This window comes from Capsicum annuum, chromosome 6 (assembly GCF_002878395.1).
Source record: "Capsicum annuum cultivar UCD-10X-F1 chromosome 6, UCD10Xv1.1, whole genome shotgun sequence".
In the NCBI taxonomy this organism is placed as follows: Eukaryota; Viridiplantae; Streptophyta; class Magnoliopsida; order Solanales; family Solanaceae; genus Capsicum; species Capsicum annuum.
In genome coordinates this window covers 5,113,204-5,121,420 of record NC_061116.1, presented here as the reverse complement: position 1 = coordinate 5,121,420, position 8,217 = coordinate 5,113,204, and the positions used below count along the sequence as shown (strand labels likewise).

General features: G+C 34.7%; 1 pseudogene; it reads left to right on the top strand.

The window, feature by feature from the left end:
• Positions 1 to 689: 689 nt before the first annotated feature.
• Positions 690 to 7,243, top strand: LOC124899228 (annotated as a pseudogene).
• Positions 7,244 to 8,217: the final 974 nt, after the last annotated feature.

The window sequence follows — 8,217 nt, the reverse complement described above, 5'->3', positions numbered from 1 at the left end:
TATATAAGGTTATGGAGTCATTGAACTTACACCTTCTTAGTAAATGCTCTTTTCAATTAGCATATTTTGACAAGCTTTAATATTATACTTCTTAACATGTGAACCCTGAGCAGTTCAAGCTCCTGAGTTAACTGGTCTTGTGTTTCAATTGCTACAAACTTTTTCGATAAGGATTTGTTCCTATAATGACACTAGTATAACCAAAATAATACTGAATCATTTGCCTGTTTTTAAGAACTTTTGAGCAATTTAAGCTTGTCCTTTAACTGCTTTGAGGTTTCATGCAAATCACAGTAGAAAAAAGGTTTTGCCGCAAAAAGAGCTTAGAAGATTTTAAGAATTAGACAAGCTCTTAAGAACCTAGCACATTTGGAGATCAACTTTCTGGGCTAACTTCCTAACATATATTAGGGAACATGTCGAACAAACACTGGAGGCTGTAAGTAGTTTTTAATGACAAAGATTTGTTCATAAAATGCACATTTTTAATGCATTCTGATGATATGGCTCAAGTCACTCATCATGTGTTTCATTCCTTTTCTCTCGTGAATATACACTTCTGCATGAATTTTTGATGTATTGGCTAGCAAGTTTGGAGCTATTTTAGTTGTTACTATATCGCCTTGGTGCCTCAAAATAATTATAGTTTTATCTTTATTTAGTTGCTTTGCTGATGACAAAATTCATTTCACTTTTGCCCATCTAATATTCAAAAGAAGTATGTATTTCCTTCAAATCACTCAACCCTATGAGTTCTTCCTTCACAATTTACAACTCTCTCTCACACACACATCCCAAGCAAAAGCAAGTGGCGGAGCTGTGTCTTGAAAATTTGCTCAATCATCCCGCCCCTCCCCGAATGCCCTTACCCTCTTTCTGGTGGCATACTGGCATTTACTGATTTTCTCTGAAGTAATTACTTCTTTAACTTGTAGCCTAGGTGCACCTTTTGGTGACTATAGTTCAGTAGGTTTGCCTTGTTTCCACTTTGCTGATGGTGGTCTTGCTTTCTCTTTCACTATTTTGAAATACAGGTACTTTGAAAAGCAGTTTGAGTTAGCATATACAACGAAGCTGCCAATGTTTCTTCACATGCGAGCAGCTGCTCAGGATTTTTGCGATATTCTTCAACGAAATGAGGATCAGCAATGTTTTTGTACTTGTTGGAGATAGCACAAGATGGCTTCGCTTTAATTTTAGAAAGATCGGGTTAATTAACATAAGATCTTATAGTTTGTAATTCTTAGGTTTTCCATAAGCCAACTTAAAAGGGGAAAGTATAAATAAAGTGATGAACTGCACCCAAGGGTGTGGCCAAGTGGTTCAATGAAGTTGGGTTGAGCACCATGAGGTCTCATATTCAATTCCCAATAGAGACAAAACACTAGGTGATTTTTTCCCATTTGTTCTAGCCTTGATGGACGGAGTTATCCGGTACCTGTTGCTGGTGGTAGGTGGTAGGTATCCCGTGGATTTAGTCGAGGTGCGCGCAAGCTGGCCCGGACACCACGGTTATGAAAAAAAAATAAAAATAAAGTAATCAACCTCCAGTAACTCATGATTTCATAACTATGTTCTGACTCCTATATCTCACTCATTGCTTTTGGGATGAAGCCGGGGTCCCAATGCTAGAAGGCTCCCACCTATATGCGTTCAGAGAAAAGTGAATTTAGACACCCTTACCTCCTCATGTCAGAAAATTTTATGGGGCTAGCTTATGCCGAGATTTGCTATTGCAAGAATACTGACGTAAACTTCAAAGGCTGTTTGACTGAATAATTGTCTTATAGAGTTGAGGTAGTACCCTAGTCTTTTTTTGTTTGATTAAGTGACTTTAAACAATGTTATCATGGTTTAAGTTTAATTAATGATTTGCATTCATCATTGCAGTTTTATATATGGCGTTCTCATATACCAGTTGTGTTGAACAGGTTTGTTGCTGGTGTTGGCACTCTTTCACTGGAAGTGCTGAAGACTCTGATAAACTTCTTTCATTTAGTAATGTTTTTATAGGTGAAATCTCCAGTCCATAGTATTCTGTTTTTTTAATTTAGAAGTTGTCATGTTCATGTGATTTCCATCAGATACCTGAGATTGCTAGACCTTGGTTTACTCATATCTCTTTATGTCTGTCTGTTTGAACTACTTATTAGGCATAAATTGTTGCTCTCTCAAGACAGTTGAGAACCTTGAAGTTGTAAAAGTTATAATGGTTGAGCGAATGATGATTGAAACTGATTCACCATACTCTGTATCAAGAATACACATGCTGTAATAAGGTATGTGAAATCCTCGTGGCCTTCAAAGAAAAAGTGTAAGCATGATCTAGAATGCCTGGTCAAAGGTCGCAATGAACCTTGCTTAGTTCGGTGTCATAACATATGCTAGTTATATGATTGTTCTCCCATTTTTTATTCCAACTTTGTTTTTGAGATCGAAGTTGATTGAAAATGAAAGCTACAATTCAATATATTTCTCAATTTGATATTCTTTATAGGATAATAGTGTTCTGTATTAGTTTCACCTTCGTTTATCCACTAAATACACTTATATATGTCAAAGATTTACTTTCAATACTTCTGTTAAGTAAAGTAATTTTAGAGTTGGGAAAGGATGTAAAGTTGGACAAACTTATTCCAAGTAAAGCTGGAAAAAAAGAACATCGAAATGTGGATGGAAGCAGAGAAGCTACAACAACTGTCCTTACAACACATTCCACTGAACTTTAAATTGGCAAGGAGAGAAAAGAATAGAAAATCCAAGATTGTGTGAAAATCTAAGTTGCTCGGACTCTTCAAAAATGTCTACGAGTGCGTGTTGGATCCTCCAAAAATAGTGTATTTTTGAAGGATTTGACACGGGTGCAGCAATATTTTCGTAGAGTCCAAGCAACTAAGGTGAAATGTGTTAATCTTGTGAAAGAAGTTGTCTATTCGTCTGGGATATTTGAGCTTTCTTGAAATTTGTCTTTCTATTTATGATCTGTCAACACAAATGCTTCCAATACCGTTGGGCCTATTTTGACTTTGTAGGCTTACAGTTACTAGAATAAGTGATTGTTTGTTTCAACAATAAGAAATAGTTGGGACTTGTAGGTTTTGAGTTTAAACTTAGGTTTAGAGACTGATGTTATTCTTTGGTAATTTTTTTCCTTCCCCTTTTTCATCCCTTGAACAAAAGCAAGTACCAGCTTTTTCCCTTTTTACTTTGTTCTGGATACTTTTCGTTCTTTCTACTCCTGAATGAATGCCTAAAGGTATATATACTACTACGTTTTAATTTGTTGGTCTTACTTTCCTTTTTGGTTCATTCCTAAAAGAATGTCGCTTTCTTTTTTGACAATTCTTTAATTTCAATCTTCTGCATGGCATATTTAAGACCCGTGTTGCTTGGACACTTCAAAAATGTTGATGGCTCTGTGTTGGATCCTCCAAAAATAGTGTATTTTTGAAGGATCCGACACAGGTGCGGCTAGGGGTGGGCGTTCAGTATTCGGTTCGGTATTATTATAATTCGGATTCGGTAATTCGATAATCGGTAAATGAAAGTACTTACCAAATACCATACCATTAAACTTCGGTTTGGTAATTCAGTAATCGGTAAATTAAACTTCGATTCGGTACGGTATTTGGTAATACCATATTAAAGTTAAATTTGGTAGACTCTACTCTAGGTCAACGATAACAGTTTACTTTAGAATTAAATCAAAACACAAGATAATGTTTCTGCCCTATGCCTTATGGAAACAACACTTTTTAACACTTCATGAGTGATGTTTTATAGCTTATTCATCTTCTGCTGATTTAATATGCTGATTTAATATAATAACTATTTAATGCAGAAATAACTTCGAAACATAATAGCCATGTCTTTTCCTCAAATATTTGTCTCGTAATGACTAGTGGGTGAGTTTAAATAAAAGAATTCACTAATCCTTTCATCAAGAATAACTTATGAGATATTTAAAATCATACAACATAGCATCTTAAAATCATAGAACATAGTGTCAAACCTTTTTGATTACTTAGATATGGCAGGAAATGAGTATCTCTGCATCAACTCTCCCACTGGATATAACTTAGATATACCTAAAAGTTGCATCAAGACTAGACAAGTTCAAGTTTGACTTGATAGATAGAACCCGAATGAAGAAAACACGAGTAATATGAAACAATAACTTCATATTTGAACATGTTGTCCACTGCTGCTAACAATAAAAATTTTATAAGTGATTTTCATTTTAAAATTTTAAAATTAATATAGTATTATAGACTTTTAGGTTGTGGGGTTTTTTTGACCTTTTGTAGAATATTAATTCGGATTCATGGCCTATGAGTATTGACTTTGGTCAGTTAACAATAATTTGGTATTCGGTAAATACCAAATACCAAATGGTAGTAATATCTTTTACCAATCCCGAACCCAAATACCGTAATTTTAAAATTTTACTCTCAATTGCTATACCAAATACCGAATTACCAAATATCGAATACCAAATTCTTCGGTTCGGTTCGGTAATTTGGTTTCTAGTATTTTATGCCCAACCCTAGGTGCGGCAACATTTTTTGGGAGTCCGAGCAACTTAGTTAACGACCACACTAAACATTTTGGGACATTGTACATCTCTTTAATTTAAGACCTATGGATTCATTAAGTCTTCTTTATTTTCTTAACCTCTGTGCCAAGTCAAAATCAATCAAACAAATTAAAACGGGGGCGAGTAATATTCTTTCTGTTGTGGGTTTTTCCATTACTTATGCCTTGGCAATATAGTATTACTTCTTGCTGCATATGATTCTCTGGATCTCGATTTTGATCTTGATTTCTTGAAAATATCAACTCCCTTCTTCCCAGGCAAATGCTTGAAGTTGTTGCAGGCACTAAAGGTATCGCTGACATAGACCATTTGAGCAAGACACTGTACCACAATACGTGCAGGTGATTAATGTAACGTCCCGAGTCTACACCTCGGACGCTACACGGTGCTTGCAACCCCGAAGGATCACAAGCTAACCCCTGACTGATATCTGCTGTAAGCACTGAATAATATACTGAAATAAATGCAAAAACATAGGCTGAACTGCCATAAGGTTCAAATTCTATAAATACTGATAAAATATAGCATCTGTAAAACAGAATGTTGTTTGATAATTTAGTCTGAAAAGCCTCTAACTGAATTTGTCTGAAAGTGAAGTTGATGAGACAATCTCCCAACTAACTCCATCTACTAAAATACTGAGTCTATTAAATAATGAAATAAAGAAATGCAGAGGCGAATCCAAGATTTGAAGTCTGTGGGTGCATCTGTGTTGTCAAAGGCGCACATAAGCCCTGAAGCAAGACTCAAAATGTGTTGAGTGCTCGCGTCGCTTAATGTGCAGTTTAGGTTCTAATTTCTAAGACATACTTTCCTGTGTCAATGAGGCTTTCTGAAGAGACGAACACTAAACAATTGATATTTCACTTTATAAAAAACAATTTCTTTGTTCATGTATTTGTCATTCATGCTTATATTATTAGTCTTGGACAATATATATGCATATATATATATATATCCTCCCTTTATTGTCTTTTTTCATTTAATCTCACGCTTTATTTGAACTTTGTGGTTAAACACAATGGACCTTGAAGCTTTTTGCGCTTTTTGTTTTTGATAATACTGTGGTGCACTAATATTATCTTAACATATACATTAGTAAAACCTTCAATGTCCATTAAGGAATATTATAATATTTGATTGGTCGTCGTCAATGGCATGAATATTATCATATTTTAATCTTTTGCATGGCATATTTAAGACCTATGTTGCTTGGACTCTTCAAAAATGTTGATGGCTATGTGTTGGATCCTCCAAAAATAGTGTATTTTTGAAGGATCCGACACAGGTGCGGCAACATTTTTGAGAGTCCGAACAACTTAGTTAACTACCACATGAGACATTTTGGTACATTGTATATCTCTTTAATTTAAGACCTATGGATTCATTAAATCTTCTTTATTTTCTTAATCTCTGTGCCAAGTTAAAATCAGTCAAACAAATTAAAACGGGGCGAGTAAAATTCTTTTGTTGTGGGTTTTTCCACTACTTATGCCTTGGCAATATAGTATTACTTCTTGCTGCATATGATTCTCCGTATCTCGAGTTTGATCTTGATTTCTTGAAAAATATCAACACCCTTCTTCGTAGGCAAGTGCTTGAAGTTGTTGCAGGCACTAAAAGGTATCGCCGACATAGACCAACTGAGCAAGACACTGTACCACAATACGTGCAGGTGATTATAACGTTCTCTTCTTTCCAATCTCTATTCTCGTACTGCAAGAAAGTAGATGATTTTTTTTATGTAGAAAGACAGACAAGCTAAACAATTGGGAAAATGAGGATTAATTTTGATTTTCTAAGACAAAACTTTTTTATGTTCTCTGCTTGGTACACTGTTATTTGTCATGAGCCGAGGGTCTATCGGTAACAACCTCTCTACTTCATCTGAGGTAGTGGAAATACATTTCGTATGTTGTTGTAAGACAAAACTTGGATATGAGGTGACTAGGCAATTTATTTTACATATGTTCTCTACTCAAAAATATTGGGGTGAGGTAGGCACGATATGATGCAACTTCAGCTCACGAGCACATGACCCTCGATAGGAGTGTGTGGTCAAGAATTATGTTAAGAGGGTCAGTAAGGTAGTTGGGCTTCATTCTTTTTCTTTTTCCAAGTATTAGTATTATTCTTGTTTTTCTTTATTTTTAGATTTATATTACGTGTTCCTGGGTTTCTGCTTGTTTCTACTACCTCTTTGTTATTGTTCTTTGAGCGAGGGTCTATCGGAAACATCCCCTCTACTTTCTCAGGGTAAGGACAAGGTCTGCGTACACTCTACATCCTCCCCAGACCCTAGACCCTACCTGCGGAATTATATTACATAAGGTTTGCTGTTGTAATGATCCTGAGTCAGTCACGAAGATTTGAGCTCATTCGCGTGACCATGATGTTTTCAGGGTTTTCTTTCCCCATGATCTGGATTCGGCAGCGGAAGCCCTTCTTGATAGCGGTAAGGAAGCTCTATGAAGTCGCGTATTTAAGAGAAAAGCAACACTCTGCTAGTCTGGGCGCGTATCCACTCGAAGTCTTTAATAGTGTATGAGAAAACAAACAGATGGAAAATGCTTTACAACACTACATGGAAAATTTCTTATTGACAATTTATACTAAAGCTATCATGAAATGTGACATGTTTCTTCATATTTCGTAGTTAGAACTTTCATATTACTCTAGTATAGTTTGCTGCAAGCACATTGTGTTAGCAAGAGATTTATCTTGACAGTAAGGTTTATTTTGCAAAGTTATCCATTGATAAAACTAAATGGAAAAGGCATCATTTCCTCCTCAAATTATATAAGAAAAGTCGTAGTCACACCTAAACTGTACGGGTGATCTATTACACACCTAAACTATAAAAAAGTGATACTTTTTACACCTTGTAAAGTATTACACCACTTGCATGTGGTGTGGTGTATTACACGTGCCTGTCACATCAGCATAATACAAAAAAATAATTAAAAAAATATCAAAACCCCCTTATTATTTTTTAATTTTGTCATCTATCATTTTTCTCTATTCTTCTTCAGCATTCACTCATTAATATCCAATTTATTTCTCTTCTTCTTCATCATTCACTCATCAAAATCACTTTAATTTTCCTCAATTCGCCTTTGTTAGTGCTTGAATTATTATTTTTTCCTACATTTAACGATTATTTTCGGGTTTTCTCATCCGAGCTTTGTGATTTTGATTGGAATTGTAATCAAATTCTTAATTTTGAGATTTTTGCTTGGAATTGAGATCAATTTGTTGAGTAATTAAAGAAAATCAATCTGGGTTTTGTGATTTTTGATTGAAATTGTAATCAAATTGTTGGGTAATTAAGAAAAATTCATCTGAATTTTGTTAGTTTTGCTTGAAATTGTGATCAATTTGTTGAGTAATTAGAAAAAATTCATATGAATTTTGTGATTTTTGATTGGATATTTGGATTTTTTTTTTTTGATAGAATGTAAAGAAATAATTCAAATAATAATTGGTCTGCAAGGAAAAATAATACTTGTATGATTGAAGAATGTATCACAATTCGTCAAGAAATCGAACACTGTTGTTATTTTCCTTTCCTTTCCTTTTTTTTTTTTTTGTGTGTGTGTGTGTGGACATTTGAAATTGAA